Source organism: Ailuropoda melanoleuca, chromosome 3 (assembly GCF_002007445.2).
Source record: "Ailuropoda melanoleuca isolate Jingjing chromosome 3, ASM200744v2, whole genome shotgun sequence".
Classification (NCBI taxonomy): domain Eukaryota; kingdom Metazoa; phylum Chordata; class Mammalia; order Carnivora; family Ursidae; genus Ailuropoda; species Ailuropoda melanoleuca.
The window spans coordinates 36,562,581-36,577,834 of record NC_048220.1 but is presented as its reverse complement, the minus strand read 5'-3'; the positions used below and the strand labels follow the sequence as shown (position 1 = coordinate 36,577,834).

General features: G+C 41.6%; 1 protein-coding gene across 1 annotated transcript in view; it reads left to right on the top strand.

Moving 5' to 3' along the window:
* Positions 1-15,254, top strand: part of ANKRD55 (ankyrin repeat domain 55) — a 697,933-nt gene that overhangs the window by 356,438 nt on the left and 326,241 nt on the right. Inside the window, exons 7-9 of the mRNA XM_034656252.1 lie at positions 7,117-7,310; positions 9,678-9,772; positions 9,878-9,967. The gene's annotated coding sequence lies outside the window, so the exon portion shown is untranslated. The remainder of the gene's footprint in view (positions 1-7,116; positions 7,311-9,677; positions 9,773-9,877; positions 9,968-15,254) is intronic.

Here is a 15,254-nt window from a genome sequence, read left to right as displayed (position 1 = left end):
GTCAGAGGCAGAGGGAATGACAGTGAAAACTGAGACTGAAAATGGACAAAGGGGCCACAAGCCAAAGAACATAGGCAGCCTCTTGAGGCTGGAATAAGGCAAGGAAAGATATTTCCTTAGAGCCTCCAGATGGAACACAGGCAACACACATGTTCATTTGACCCAGTGAAAGTGATTTTGGACTTCTGACCTCTCAGATTGTAAGAGAATAAATTTGTTTTGTTGTAAGCCCACAAATTTGTGGTAGTTTGTTGTGGCAGTTATGGGAAACTAATACAATCTCCATAAGTGATGCTAATGATCAGCCAAAGTGACAAATCAGTGATGGAGAACCTTGGTGCTCAAAGTGTGTCAAGGACCAGCAGCATCTGCCTCAGCAGGGGCTTTATTAGAAATGTAAACTCTCAGGACCACCCAGACTTGCTGCAGCAAGATCTGCATTTTAACAGGATTCCCAGATGATTTGAATGCACACTGAAGTTTGAGAAGTGTCAAATTTGAAACAATGGTTTTTCCATCCTAGCTTTACTTTAGAATCAGCTGAGGAACTAAAAAAATGCAGATCTCAGGCCAGGGCATGCTGTTTTATGTAGTGCTGAGGTGATTTTAATGTGAAGCCAGGTAAGAACTAGTGATTTGGGACAAAAAGTTTTCAGACTGAGTGACCAGGAGAGACTGTTAAAAATTGAGGATTCCTGAGCTCCATCCCAGAGTTTCTGATCAGTAAGTGTGGATGGGGCCCAGGAGAATGCGTTTTAACAAGTGTCTAAAGGAACTCTATGTTGGCGCCTTGTCTTCCTGGACTCAGGTAACTCTTTTGTGATAGAGACTACCTTTTCCCTCTGCCCTACCCAGTGTGTGTTTGTTGTTTAAGGGTTCCTTTACGTACTCTAAGGAGAAAAACTCTATTATAGGCCCCTGGTGACCTCATTGGGAGGAGGTCTCTAGGTAGCAGGCAGGAAGTACTCCTCTAGAAGGTAGGATCATTCTCAATTAGATTATTCATGTCAGGTCCTTAGAAATAGGTGTAGTGGTGGCAGAGGAACTGAACCAGTAATGCAGCCAGGAGAAAAGACACAGCTGGAGATGGAGATTGTGTAAGCAGACCCTGCCTTACCCAGCTCTGTTAAGGCCTCTAGAGTCTGATATGCCAGTTCCCTTTGTGGCAGTATGCCACAATATCTGTCCCTTAAGCATTGCTCTCTCTCTCTGTGTCCCACTCATTTTCTGTCAAGTATTATTTTATTTTTAACATAAGTTCTGAGGGCAGTGCCTTTATCCAAAGGGTCAGCTTTAATACTGGCAATTTGGGGTGCCTGGGTGGCTCAGTTGGTTAAGCATCTGCCTTCAGCTCAGGTCATGATCCCAGGATCCTGGGATTGAGCCCTGCATTGGGCTCCCTGCTCAGTGAGGAGTCTGCTTCTCCTTCTCCCTCTGCCTGCCACTCCCCCTGCTTGTTCTCTCTCTCTCTGTCAAATAAATAAATAAATCTTTTTAAAAAATCCTGGTAATTTTGTGCATTGTGAAAAAAATCTTCCAAATCATGTTGGTCCCAAATCCAGCTTACTCTTATCTAGCAATATAGCTTCACCTTTGTTTTCTAAATACTTAACTGTTTTTGTAATAATATTATTGTATTTGAACCTTAGTTCTGCCAAGAGTTGAGTGTCTTTGGGTAAATCATCTAACTTCACTGAGACTATTTCTTCAATCTCAAGTAGGGATAGTTCTATTTACTTTAAGAGCTGGTATGAAAATTGAGAAAGATAATGTACCTAAAATGCATAGTCTGTTACCCCAGTAAATTGTAGATATTATTATTAAAGTAGATCATTTTATCTGGGAATGAGATCCAGTCAGATAAACTAGAGGAATATTCAGATCCTGAATCAATTTTAGAAGTGGTTGAGGTGAAGAGACATCTTTTCTCCCATGTTAATTTTCGAAGGGCTGAGGATACAATCAGAAATTTTATCTGAAACTTGAAAACAAGTGAAAGAGAATGCTAGGGATTCTTTCAGAGCTGGGTTTGGCTTTCCATTGTTTTGGCTGTTCTACAGCTTTAGAGAAGCACATGCTAATTAGTAGGCTTTTATCTGTTAGAGATACAAATAATTTCTAATAGAACAAATAACCTAAAGTGTTACAGTTAATGGCTCTGTTGGACATTAACCAGTTTTTTATCTGACCCAGCAATCTTATCCTAACATTACTTATAAATACATAGCTTATTAAATGTTCTTTCAGCAATGTTAGTTTGCTTAAATATTTGACACACGTTAATTTTGTATTTGCGTGAGATTCATGATTTTGCCTTTTTGAGAAATTACTGTTTTGAAAGTGTCGCTTATATGCAGTTTGTTCAAAGGTTGATCTCTCGGGAATATCAGTTTAAGAAGAGTCTTATCTGGGTTTTATGTTACAGGTCTGTTTTTTCTGTTGGAGCATGCACAGGCAAGAAGAAAAGGAGATCCATAGAGATAGGAGTATTTGTGCATTGATTGTAGTTATAATTTTATTTCTCATTCTCTTTGACTTCTGGAGAACTTTGATCCTGTTGTAACAATGCCATGTATATCATATTTATGTGTCTCCTTCCTCCACTAAATGGTGACTTCTTTGAGGAGAATGATTGTGTCACATGCATCTTTGTATTCTCAGTGCAGAGCACAGAATTTGGCACTGAGAAGCAAATAAACATCTAATTGAAATGAACAGAGCTCTCTGGGTCCTTGCTACTCTAAATGTGGTCATAGACCAGGAACCTGGGCATCAGCTGGGAACAGCCAGAATGCAGAATCTGAGGTCCCCTTCCAGAACCAATGAATAGGAATCAGCATTTCAATACAATCTGTAGGTGATTATGTGCATTGTTCCAGGCTATTGTCAGTTTTAGAGCAGTGGCTCTGCTATTAATGGTGAGTGAGATTCAGGTAAAGGAAGTTGAGCTAACTGTCCCCAAATTCCAGCAGTTTGGCGATGGACACAAAATTGAAGTCATTGTCTCAAGAGTATTATTTTTCAGATTAAGGTGGGGCAGGTTGTGCTGTCATGGTAGAATTCCATTTGGGTCAAAAAACCTATGGCATTTGTATGACAGAGCCATTAAGCTTGGTTTGGCAGGAAGGGTATTGCATTTTTGAGAAAAACTACTAGTGAAGACCTTTTTCCCCTTCTCAGTTCTAGCTTGGGTGCGCAAGCCTTTATTCAAAAGGAGGGTATGGCTCTATTTCTGTTGGCTCTGAGCCCAAAGCAACTAGAAGCTCAGGTTATCCTTTTGTGGAATCATGATGCTTAATCATATAATTTAAATCTCTCTTTGTCACATCGAGAGCTTAAATTGTCAGGGATATTTGTCCAGTATCCTTAATGAGAAAGACAAAGACAAAGGAAGAAAGACAAACTTTTGGGAGAGTCTTAGGTACAAAAACTTTAAAAGGAGAGGTAGTTGTTGCCTGACTGAAATATATGATAACCTTGCAGATAAGAATCTAGAGTTAAAGAGCAGGGATGTTCAAAAATATTTGCAAAGAGATTTAACTTCAATTTCCTATGAGAAAATAATGATTTTTCTTTTTGTCTGAGCCATGCTCGAGTTGTTGATAAATCCACAAGCCTAATGTAGAAGAATGAGGATTTTATTTACTCCTCAGACAAAGAGATTAGGCAATTCAGTAACCCGATAGAATCAGCATAGCAGAGTCTTCTAGCTAGAGGAAGCCCTCTGGATCATCTCATCCAGGGTCTGCAGTCTAAATGCTTTCAGGAGCCGAGCAAGTGAAGCAAATGTGAAAAGGCAGTCAGCTGGACCATGTTAGGGATGGTTAAGCTGTGGGAACTGGGAAGTGCATGTTTAGAAAAGTCATTCACATTTCTAAAATAATGTTGGCCAAATAAAACACATCTGTGGACCTAAATTGGTCCACTTATTTGTATTTCAGAAACCTGATATCCAGAAAAGCTAAATTTTCTGTCTAAGATCACATAACTATAACTTAAGCATTGAAACAAATACTCCAACTGTGATAGCTCCTCATGTTTACCCTTGGAGGGTCATTCAAATTGTATTTGTATACAGGACTCTCTGTGCATGTGTATTAAACCAAACAGGCTCAATTCTAATCATTGGTTATTTGGAAGATACTTAGTTGCTAACAGCAGAAAGAAAGCAATAGCTGTAAACCACATGAGGTACCAGAGTGAGAGTAAAACAAACGAAACCAGCAGTCATTTCTGTTCATCTGGCACACATTTTTATAAGGCTATAAATAATTGTATTTATACATCTGGGATGTTTTTGAAATAGTAATAAAAATCTGTATGTTTTAAGAAAAAGACTCATGGATTTATAATTTAATTGGCCAATTACTTAGAAAAAGAGTGCAAATTCTCTCAGGAGGTGATAGTCAGTGGCTGGCACTTGGTCAGCTTGCTCTACCCTTAGTCAAGGCCAGAGTGTATCACCAGACTTGCCTCAAACCTGAGTCTAGAGAATGTACAGGGATCACTGTTTGTAGCTTCCCGTTCAGTTTTACCTAGAGGCCCTCCTGGAGCTGGCTTTCTCTAAGACATGCAACTGCGTTTCTGTGAGCAGGTAGAGAAAGGCAGCAACAAAGCCAATCAGAGCGAGCCCTTTGGAGTTGGCCTCACAGAGTACCATATTCATTTGGTGAACATAGAGTTCTCTGTTAGCATTGTTCTGTGTGTATGCAATATGGTTTTATTACATTCCCTGTGGCAGGTACTTTCTGTGCATTTTTTCCCGTTTAATACAACAAATCAAATATTAGTGCCAGTGACACCCTCATTTTACAGATGAGGACAATGAACTTCAAAGAGTTCAAGTAATTTGTTTATGTATTTGATATGGGATTTGAACCCAGACCTTTCTCCCCCCAGAGCCCAAGCTTTTAGCCACTATATTGTCTGCTCTGGGCCAAGTGCCCAAAGGCAAACTTAACTTCCATGGTTTCAGTTTGTCTGGTTTTTGCTTGCCTCTATGCTTTCTGTGTGGCCCTTACCCATGTATGATACAGAATAGCAGTCTTTAGCCAGGGCTTTGGGCTCCAAATGTGGAGGGTGCCTTGGTTCTGGTTATGAAGAGGTTAGGTGTATTTATTTACCAAGAACCCAGTGTTTAAAAAAAAAAAAAAATCAAAATTTTAGGAGCTCCACTGGTGAGCCAGTAGAAATAGGTGTTTTTGCAGGACTGGTGTCTGAAAAGTGAATTTTCAAAAAGCAAATCCCATTGTTCTACTGACTTCTGTTATAAAATCAGAGGCACATTCCCACAGGCTGGAACGGAAAAGGCCAGTCCTTGATTCATTGGGTTGAAAACATTTGGCAAGAACAGACCAGACCTGGCCCAGGGAGGGCATAGCTCAGAAAGTTACAAAGTCCTCTCTTAACCCTGGCTTCTGTGTTGTAAGGCCAGCCCTCTTCCTTCTCTTTCCCTTTCCCTTGTGTTTCATCAGATTTGTAAGGGTCTCTGATGGTAGTAGCTCTTGGCACTGATTCCTATGCTTTCATTTACACTAGAGCAAGGACTGCAATATTACACTTTAATGTGGGTATAATTGTCCAATGCCAGTGTACTCTATTGGGAAAAGTTTAGATTCCAGACTCAGTGACTTATTTTATGAATTAGGTAATTTCAAACACCTGTATATAAAATTGGCCTAAAATATGTCTTTGAAACAAGTGGAGAATTTTTAATAATGAGTTAGAATTTTTCATTTCATTTATTGCATTCAAATGCCATTTCCTCAATGCAAGTTTTTAAAGATTAACTCTGAGCATGTTTTGGGGTCCCAGCAATTCAATAATAATCTAAATAGCAAACATCCAAAGATTTGGGGTATCTTTTCCTTAGGCTGTCACATCCCTAGAATTTCATTTGAACACACCCACTGTCTTCCCCATTTCACCTCCCAGGACAAACAAGTATGCTTTTTTTTTTAAAGGTAGGAGGTAGAGATTTTGTCCTTGTCTGTTTTGCCTGTAATGGCAGTCATTATAATGGAGGGACTATATGGAGGGCTGAATTGCTCTGTTGTTCCAGAGGTCTGCAGCATAAAATTGGGAAGAATACTATATGGTGTACAAGGCACAGGTTTCAAAGCTGAGAGACCAGGCGTTGAGTTGTGCCTCTCACCACTTACTCGTCTCTGGACGTTAGTGTCCCCATCTGTAAAGTTAGGACAGTAGTGCCTGCTTAGAGGGTGACTGTGTACATTAGAAACTGTTGACACACAGCAGTTGCTCTGTGATTACTATTTTATTTTAGAAGTTAAGCAGATAATAGGGATAATTCTCAAAGTTGATGTTGAGGCAGAACAGGGGGAGACACACTAGTGAGTATATTTGAGCCCCTCAGGGCATTTTTGTACCTTTTCTCTCTGACTATTGTAATGCTTCTAGGGCAAAGTGGGCCTGGTTCCTTTTTTCTCTTTCACCCTACTCATGAGAGATTCATGCGGTGGGGTGGCTCAAGGCCTTACATGATGGTGAAATACAAGGGCTGAAGGGAATTTCCTTTAAATAGTGACGCATTATCAAATGCCAGAAGAAATGTGTTCACACTCTCTAGTGCACACCCATAGACTCTCACAGCAATGCACATGACTAAGGATCATTTCAGCATTCAACATACTTGTTAAATGCAGAAGGAAGTTTTTGTTCCTGTTGCCAGTCTCTGGAGAGTCAACATTCTGGCCCCTGAGCCCCCTATAAGTGCCTGATTCTGAGAGCCACATGAAGCTGTGGGTCTGACCAGATGCAAGAGAAAGCCCTTCAAATGCCAGAGCAGGAGCCATCCAGGGTTGCTGAGCATGGCCTTGCCTCATCTCAGAGTTGGCATGACCTCTTAAAGGGAGGATAAGTGGTAGTTACCAAAAGAGTGGGTGGGGTGTTGTAACCCAGTGCCAAGAGTTTCTAAAACTCAAATAGTTGTCAAATAAGCATGACAGGCACCACAAAATGCAGCTGCCTCACCTTCCACCCACATCTAGTGTTGGTACCATGTCACAGCAGAGCTCCCTGGCAAAAGCAGCCAGGAGCCGCTCTTTGCCTTGGGCACTTCAGGCAGCAGAACACTGTTCTTCTTTCTCTCTTTAGTGACTGGATGCTCCTCTGGGTGAACCACAACAACAGATTGAGCTGAGTACAACAAACTAAAATGAGGATAGACATCTCTACAGCTGAAGGCAATATAACCACAGTCCATGGAGGAAATAGGATAAAGAAGGAAATTAATTTCTTGGTCTCACTGCTGCATCTCCCAAAGAAATGACTGATGCTATTGTGTATTGGTAAACACGCATCCAGTTAACTCCTTTTGTGCGCCTTTTTAGTCTCAAAACCATAGTGATTTGAATGATAAATTGTACCTTATTTATGGGTCATAAAGCATGGAGTTTATCCTTTGGTGGTTGGTGGGGAGATGGAGATATGGTGGAAGCAGGCAGAACTTTGTATTAGAAGCTAAGACAGCTTCTTAGGTGAATAGTAACCAAATAAAATTATACACAAGAGTGCAGTAAGTTCAGTTTTAATGGTGTTACCATCTGCCTGCAAGTAGGGGCTGGTGTGGTGGTGGAAATGGTGGATCTTCAAGTGGCAGCACCGAGCTGGTCATTGGGCAAATGGCAGAATTGTACTTTCAAGGGAGTTTGGAGCAGGACATTAGCCAGTGGCTGGGGCTTGGGGGAACAGGATCTCCCTTGGAATGAAGAATATTGACAGGAACCAGACTGGGGTCAGAGCAAAGGACCAAGGGGCCTTCAGGTATGTAAAACGGGCAAACATAACTGAGGTTACTTATAGAAAAAGGCTGCAGTTTAATGGACATGGGCATCCCGAGGGCTTAGTCCAAGGGGAGCCTGCTGTGTTCATGCCAGGCACTTAACCTGTTATGGCGTTTAATATTCACAGTAGTCTTAGAAAAAATGGGTTGTTATATCCATTAAGGAGGCAAGGCAGCCAAGGCTCAGAATTTAAATGACCTGCCCAAGATTGTGGATCCAGGAAGTGGCAGAGCCAGGATATATTCCTGATCAATCTATATCAAGGACTATGCTCTTGTCTGTAAACCTTGCTGCTGAAAGGTAAGCAGTTGCTCAGGCCAACAAATTGGGGACGTGCATAGACGCAAAGTAATCAGAGATCACGGTGCCTTCTGGATGGGGCAAGTCATTGGGTATGTCTATGATAGAAGAAACATGTGGGAGAGTGATGTGAGATTAGAGTGGGAGGGCAAGCAGAGGTGGGACACAAAGGGCCTTGGAAACTACGCTAAAGAGTTTAGACTCTAATCTTTAGGCAATGGGAAGAAGCAGAAGAGTGATAGCATCCAAAATGTATTTTAGAAGGATCATTTTTAAAAAAATTTTTTCTTCATTTATTTCCTCTTTGGAACCTTAGTTTACAATGAAAGGTCTTAGAGTCTTCCCTAAAACACCCATGCACACAGAATGTGACAATTTTCATGATCTCCTGGTCTCAAATATTTCATTAAGGAAAAGATTCGGGGAAGTTTTAAAGACAAAGAAAGAACAGAATTGAGGGAAAAAAAGATTAAGATTCAGACAGAATGTAAAACTTTGGAAATTATTTTTTTCAGCATAAAATAATATTTTCAGGTGAGGACGTCTCCACTGGTGCTATGTTTTAAACAGCTGAAATAGGAACAGGCCTTTCCTGGTCACTCTTAGATAAAGCTTAGAAGGATTATTTTGGCAGCAGAGTGGTGGCTAGATTCTCAAGGAGTAGTAGAGGTGGGGGAGAACAGGAGACCCCTTAAGAGGCTAATCTAGAAAATAAGTCTTTCAAATGTGAGGACAGGACCATATTGTTCCCCTGCCTTAAATCATTAGATTCCCCATTGCCTTCTGGATAAAGTAAGAAGCTTCTTGATAAATAGTCTTTCATAGTCCTTGTTACCTTTCCAGCTATCTCCCCACCCCGTGTTCCCAGCCCACTCAGTATACATTATTTCTTGAATATTGCTGTTTTCTTTGCTTTAGTGGTTTCCTCAAGCTTGGAAAACTTAATCTCAAGCTTGAATTTCCAGTTCAAATGTGATCCCAAATGGGAAGGCTTCCCACATTATCTTGCAGGGCTTGATTTTTCCCTCCTCACACAAGTCTTTAAACATGCCTTTAGTAAAATGGACTTCATCTAGTTTTATAATGTTCTCCTTCTTGTATGTTTGTGAGCTCCCTTTTTAAAAAAAATATTTTATTTTTTTATATGAGAGAGAGAGAGAGAGACTGAGCACAAGCGGGGGCGGGGTGGAGACAGAGGGAGAGGGACAAGCAGACTCCCTGCTGAGTGGGGAGCCTGAGGCAGGGCTCTATCCCAGGACCCTGGGATCATGACCTGAGCAGAAGTCAGATGCTTAACTGACTGAGCCACTGAGGCAATGATTATGTCTAGTTCATCTTTGATTCCCATTATTTAGCTTGATACATGTAAAACATGCTTTATAACCAGCGTCCGCCTCCCAACATTTGTGGCATTTGTGGCACTGGGGGAGAAAGTATAAATTAGAGGCCTGAGGCTCGTAGCTCACCTCTATTCTCCCTAAGCCTAGAACCACAAGGGATTTTGCACATGTGTGTATGTGGACAATCCAGTCCCTATATACAAGCTCCACCTATTCCCCTACTCCCCTGTAGGCAACTGTGTCTTGACCACCTCAAGCTCTCAGATGTGTACTCCAATGATGCAGTATACTCTTGGGAAGATGGATCTACAACATAATCCTTCATAGGTAGGTTTGGGTGATTTGAACAGGGAATCTACCGTCCTGGGTATAGAAACATGGCCGAGAATTAGGGTATGTGGGCCCATAGTGGCAATGTCTCTTTGGCCCTAGGTACGCCTTGACATGTGATTAGGGATGTGACTGGAGAAAGGACAAAGCAGAGCCCTTTAAAGTATGGAGCCTAGGTGGTTCAATTTCCAGGTAGGTACTATTCTTCATTCTGTGAAATATATGAGATCCTAAACTTATGAAATAAAGTAATAAAATTGGAAAAGTTACTTCTAAAAATTCACTATTTAAGAAAAAGAAACCACTGATAAGCATTGGGTGGTATGGGATAGAATAGTGGAGGATCATCACAGGCTTTGTTGGTGGGAAGAATGGTGTTGTGCTATTAGCTCAGAAAGGAGGAACGTGTGTGAGAGGGAGCTTTGTGTTAGAGAAGGCAAGAAATTCATGGGGAAACATTCAGTAGTTGGAAATATGGGGTTTAGAGTCCAAGACAGAGGAAGAGTTTGGGAATATGGATTTGGGAGTCATCAGCACATAGATGGTAGATGAAACTGTGGATATGACCAACTCGCCCCAGGAGAGAGTGTAGACTGAGAAGAGGCTTCACTCACTGACAAAGGAGGTCTGTGAAGAAGACTGAAAAGGAATAGCCAGAGAGAGACATGGAATTCCAGGGCAGTGAGAGTCATGGATGCTATTGTAGCCGGGCAACAATTTCAAGAAAGGATGGAGAAGGTCACACTGCCAACAGCCACATCAAGCATGAGAGGGCTGAAGAGTGCCCATAGGGTTTTCATAAAGGTCACCAGTGACCTCCGTAAAATATATTTTAGAGGAGGCATGATGGCTGAAGGCACACTGTATTATATTTAGAAAGCAAAGTGGAGACAATGTCAGTTTAGTTCTTCAAGAAATTTAGATGTAGAAAAAGAACAGCCCTCACTTGAAGATGACACAGAATTTAGAAATGCTTATTATGTTTTTTGGTTGAGTTTCTTTTAAACATGGGAGAGCCTAGAATATATGTGCTGAGGGGGGAAAGAGAAAAAGGAAAAGGGAAGTTCAAAGATGTGAGACATAGAGGGAAACTCAGTGAAAAAAAGTCCCTATGCAGATGGGGTTCCCTGGGAAGTAAGATAGGCTGGAGGTTTATTAGGCAATGCTCTTGGAATTGGTACCTGTGTGAAGAAGGGGAGGAAGGAGGCTGGGGCCGAGGGAGAAGTTGGCTGTCATGCAGCCTCACTGAAGGCCTCAGCTGAGCCCATGCGGCGCTCTAAAGCCAGGCAGCCGTTCAGAGTTATCCAGAGTCAAAGCAAGGGGACTAGGCTTTTATACCCGATGTCAACCCATCATTAGGTGCACGATTCCCTGGGAAGGCAATATGACCCAGGGCAAGGTGAAGATGGCCGAAAGCTGATGGCTTCTGTTAGCAGCACTCCCAATAGCTGAAGCAACAAATCCTTCAGTGTCAAAGGGGCATCCAGGCTGCATATGTGTATCAGTCAGGGTTCAGCTAGAGAAGCAGAACCAGTAGGAGATATATATTAAGAGATTTATTGCAAGTAATTGGCTTACATGATTATGAAGCCTGGCCAGGGAAGTTCAAAATCCATAGAACAGGCCATCAGGAAGGATAGGCTGGAAATCTTAGGATGGACTGAAGCAGCAGTCTATAGGCAGAATTTCTTCTTCAGAGAAGCCTTAGTCAGTTCTTATAGTCTTTCAACTAATTGATTGGGTCAAGACCGCCCAGATTATCCAGAATAATCGCCCTTACTCAAAGTCGACTGATGTGATCTTTAATCACAGCTGTAGAATGCATTCACAGTGACACTGATATTGCTGTTCAATTAAATAACTTGGGATAATAGGCTAGTCAAGTTGACATATTAAAAGACTATCACACCATTAAGGTATTCCCTGCAGTTCCCAAAGACAGAAGTAAGTAAATATAATTTAATTTCTCTTATACACATAAGTGTAGTTTAGTGAGGCTCACTAATTTGTTTTGGTGTTTGAATTTGGCATTTCTGTAATCAAGCACTGACTTTCAGATATGTGATGATGACGATTTATACAAGGAATGATCAAAATATTAATAACATATCCTGATTTTTATAAGAGAATCTCAATGAGGGATGATATTCAAAGTATTTAGTCACAGGTATTGCTATGATCGTAACCAATGAGAGCAGACACCAGCCATGAACATTTGCTAAAGCTACCAAAGTACATACTGCAGAACCAATCCTGTTCCCAAAAACCTATGGAGCCAGCTCTGAATCCTTATTCCCACATGGTGAGTTCACCTAAGGTGGCAAATGCATAGTATCAACAAGGTAACCAGTCTTGGATACAAGCCCCTTCACACACACAGGGTGATCTCAAGCTGAGACACCTGAGTGGTTTCTGACACATCCGCTGGCTGCTGGGGGAAAACTAAAGCTATGTTTGTCATACTTTTGGTGCCAAGATTGTCTGGCAATTTAGGATATTTCTTTTTAAGTTTTCTCAAAAAGTTAGAATCATCTTTTCGTATCAGCAAGAGGATCGATCTGATTACTCTCTTTCACTAAGGTGTCATGATTGTTGGAGCCATAGATCAACTCCGCATCTAGACGGTGCCTCTCTTCTCAGTGGCAATGTTACTGCCCAAGCCTGAATGTGCAGTCCTGCCTGCCTTCAAGGAGCAATGTTCATTACTTCCTTTTCAGTGTTTTCTCCTCCAGAGCAGAGGAAACATTAGGTTGTCCTCATAATATCTCCTCCCAGTTCTCCTAACTTCCCTGTCTCCACTTATCTCAGCTCCCTGGGCTTCCCTCCTCTGCCTCCTATCACCCACCTCAACTACCCAGAACAAAAGGGCCCCATTTCCCCCCTGGAACTGCTGTTCTAGAACCCTAGCCCTTTCCTTTTGCCCTTAGCCCACCTTCAGAGCCTCTGAGTGGAGGTGAGAGAGACCTGAGCTGCCAGCCAGTCTTCACTGTGAGTCAGAGTGGCTCAGCATAGTGAGAATCCAGCTTTAACTGGATCTCTGTGAGGAACAGAGCAGTGTTCATTTTACCTTTGGGGAAAATGTAATTAAGAGCATATTGAATTTCTGTTTCAGACTTCATTTTAAGAGGTTTAAAATTTGTCAAACCGAATCTGCCGCAGGCTTGGATTTGGAGCATATAAAAGGTCACTGTGTAGGAAAGTTTGCGCTGTTGTTTAATCACAGATTTTGGGGTTCCATCCATTTTGTTGATTTTTAGATCAGAAAGTAGACCTCTGGTACCATATGCTTAAGAGGCAAAGTGCTCCCCCCGCTCCGCCCCCCCAATAATTAAAATGGCAAGCAAGCCAGATTGTACATGACTTGTTTACTTTGGGCAGTTTTCCAAGATCAAAAGTAGAAACTGCTGAGATGTCAAACTTAGACATAGAGACACCAATAAGCAACTTCCCATACAGATGATGATTCTTCATGCAGGAGCTTGTTTGTATCATACGTGCTATTACTGGCATGAACTTATTTTTGGCAGCTTCATGAAATGGGTCCCCTTTTCCTTCCTTATGATCCATGTCCTGACTCTTCTTCCATCTAAGAGAAACCCACCTCATGCCCCAGTATATACAGAAAAGGGATTATGGAAAACTAGCTCTAATGGATTAGAGATCAGGATTTGGGAAAGCAAAGAGTGAAACCTAATCTTGGTGATCTTTGGCTTGTTCTTGGTTTTTAAAACAATGTCTCCTTAGAGAGCCAACTTCCCCAGAGTGGTTGAAGAGTTGAAGTTTTCTCTCTACCTTAGATTTTCCTAGAGACATATTAACAGGACTTCAAAGCTCTTCTTTTAACAGGTGAATTATAATTGGTATAAGGTAAAAACAACCAGCAGAATGGAACAAGTCAAGAATCTAGAGGTTATGTGGAGAGATAACAAATTTAATAGTTAACATGGTTTGGACTGTCTTATTTTTTGAACATGTGCTCTTATCTACAATTATGTTTTTCCTTGGAATAATTGTGATTTTTTTCTAATTAAAGTACAAACTTGGCTACGCTTTTTCTCCCATCTTTCTCCCCCCCACACCTCTCTTTCCTCATTTCTCTGTATTAGTTCATTCATCCGTAGTAAATAAGATATAAAGTAAAATGGAATCCGAGAAGGGGACTGTTCCCTATTTAATTTTCCAATTTGTCTGAGTTTGAAGTTAATGTGTACTACTATATCAAGGGCAGAAACATAACCAGCAGCTTCTCTGTGGCAGCCTACTTCTGGAAGACTGGCTTGTGGGCACAGAGCCTCCGAAGCATAAGCCCTGGAGGCTGGAGGAGGTGGCTAAGAGATCCATCTAAGTGGAGTGCAGGCCTCTGAGTAAACCACTTCCAGAAAGAGGATGATCTCCTGGTATCTTACATATTGCTGGAGCCAGGAACAAGTAGGCGAGGAGGCCTGGCCCTACCTTGAAGAGCTTCAGTGATTACTTAATTATATCCCGGCTTACGCTGCTCTGCCCATGAATCTAGTCTGCTTTAAAGGGCCCAGCACAGAGGCACTTAGGGCTGAGCTGATTGGAACACTGCTTCAGCCACAGGCAGGGGTGAAGGGGAATCTGGAGACAAGGGCCATGCCTGCCTTTGTTCCATTGAACTAGTTGTGGGACCTGCACTAGGTTATGGACCCATTTTGAGCCTCAGTTTCCTCTCAGTGAAATAAGCTGTTGCAAGGACTAAATGGGTAACACCTCACTCAGATGTTATTTAAGAAAGTGCCAAGCTTAATGTCGTGCCTCTTCCTCTGTCATGCTGACCTCCACAATGGTCCTTGGCCTTGTAGAGCCTGGGGACATAAGAATATTTCAGGGACCACAGAGGAGGTCATCACTATGGAAACACAGACCTCAAATCTTACAGACTGTCTTCCTTTATGTTCTTTTGCATACAAGAAGTTACAACCAAGCTGTTGAAAACCCCATCTACAGAAGCATATCAGAACCAAAGTAACCAAATGAGGGTTGGGAAAATGCAGTTTTCCAATGATACTGAATTTTTCAGAATCATTTTAGAACTTTTCTCTGGGGCTTGTCTCCAGGGTCAATTTATCAGACACCTAAGGACATTAATTACACCTTATTTTTAGCTCAAAAAATTATGACCCAGTTGGGCTATTCACCTTAGCAATAAATTACTTTTGAAAATTTCCGATAACCTATTTTTCAAAAGGAGAAGTTTCCCAGTGCTGAGGAAATTCAAAACAAGGTCATTGGTCTCTGAAGGAAATTCCCAAAGACAAATTCTGAATATATTGAGTAAAGATGGCAGCTTCCCCGGGGAGGGAAAACATGCATTGTAGGGGTTTGGGGGCCAGAAGACCTGGGTTAGAATCTCAACTCCCCACTTTCTAGTGCTTGGATATCTTACCTAACCTATCTGACCATCAGTCAGAGTAATAGTACTGAGGTTAAGGTAAGGACTCAATAAAACCATGTC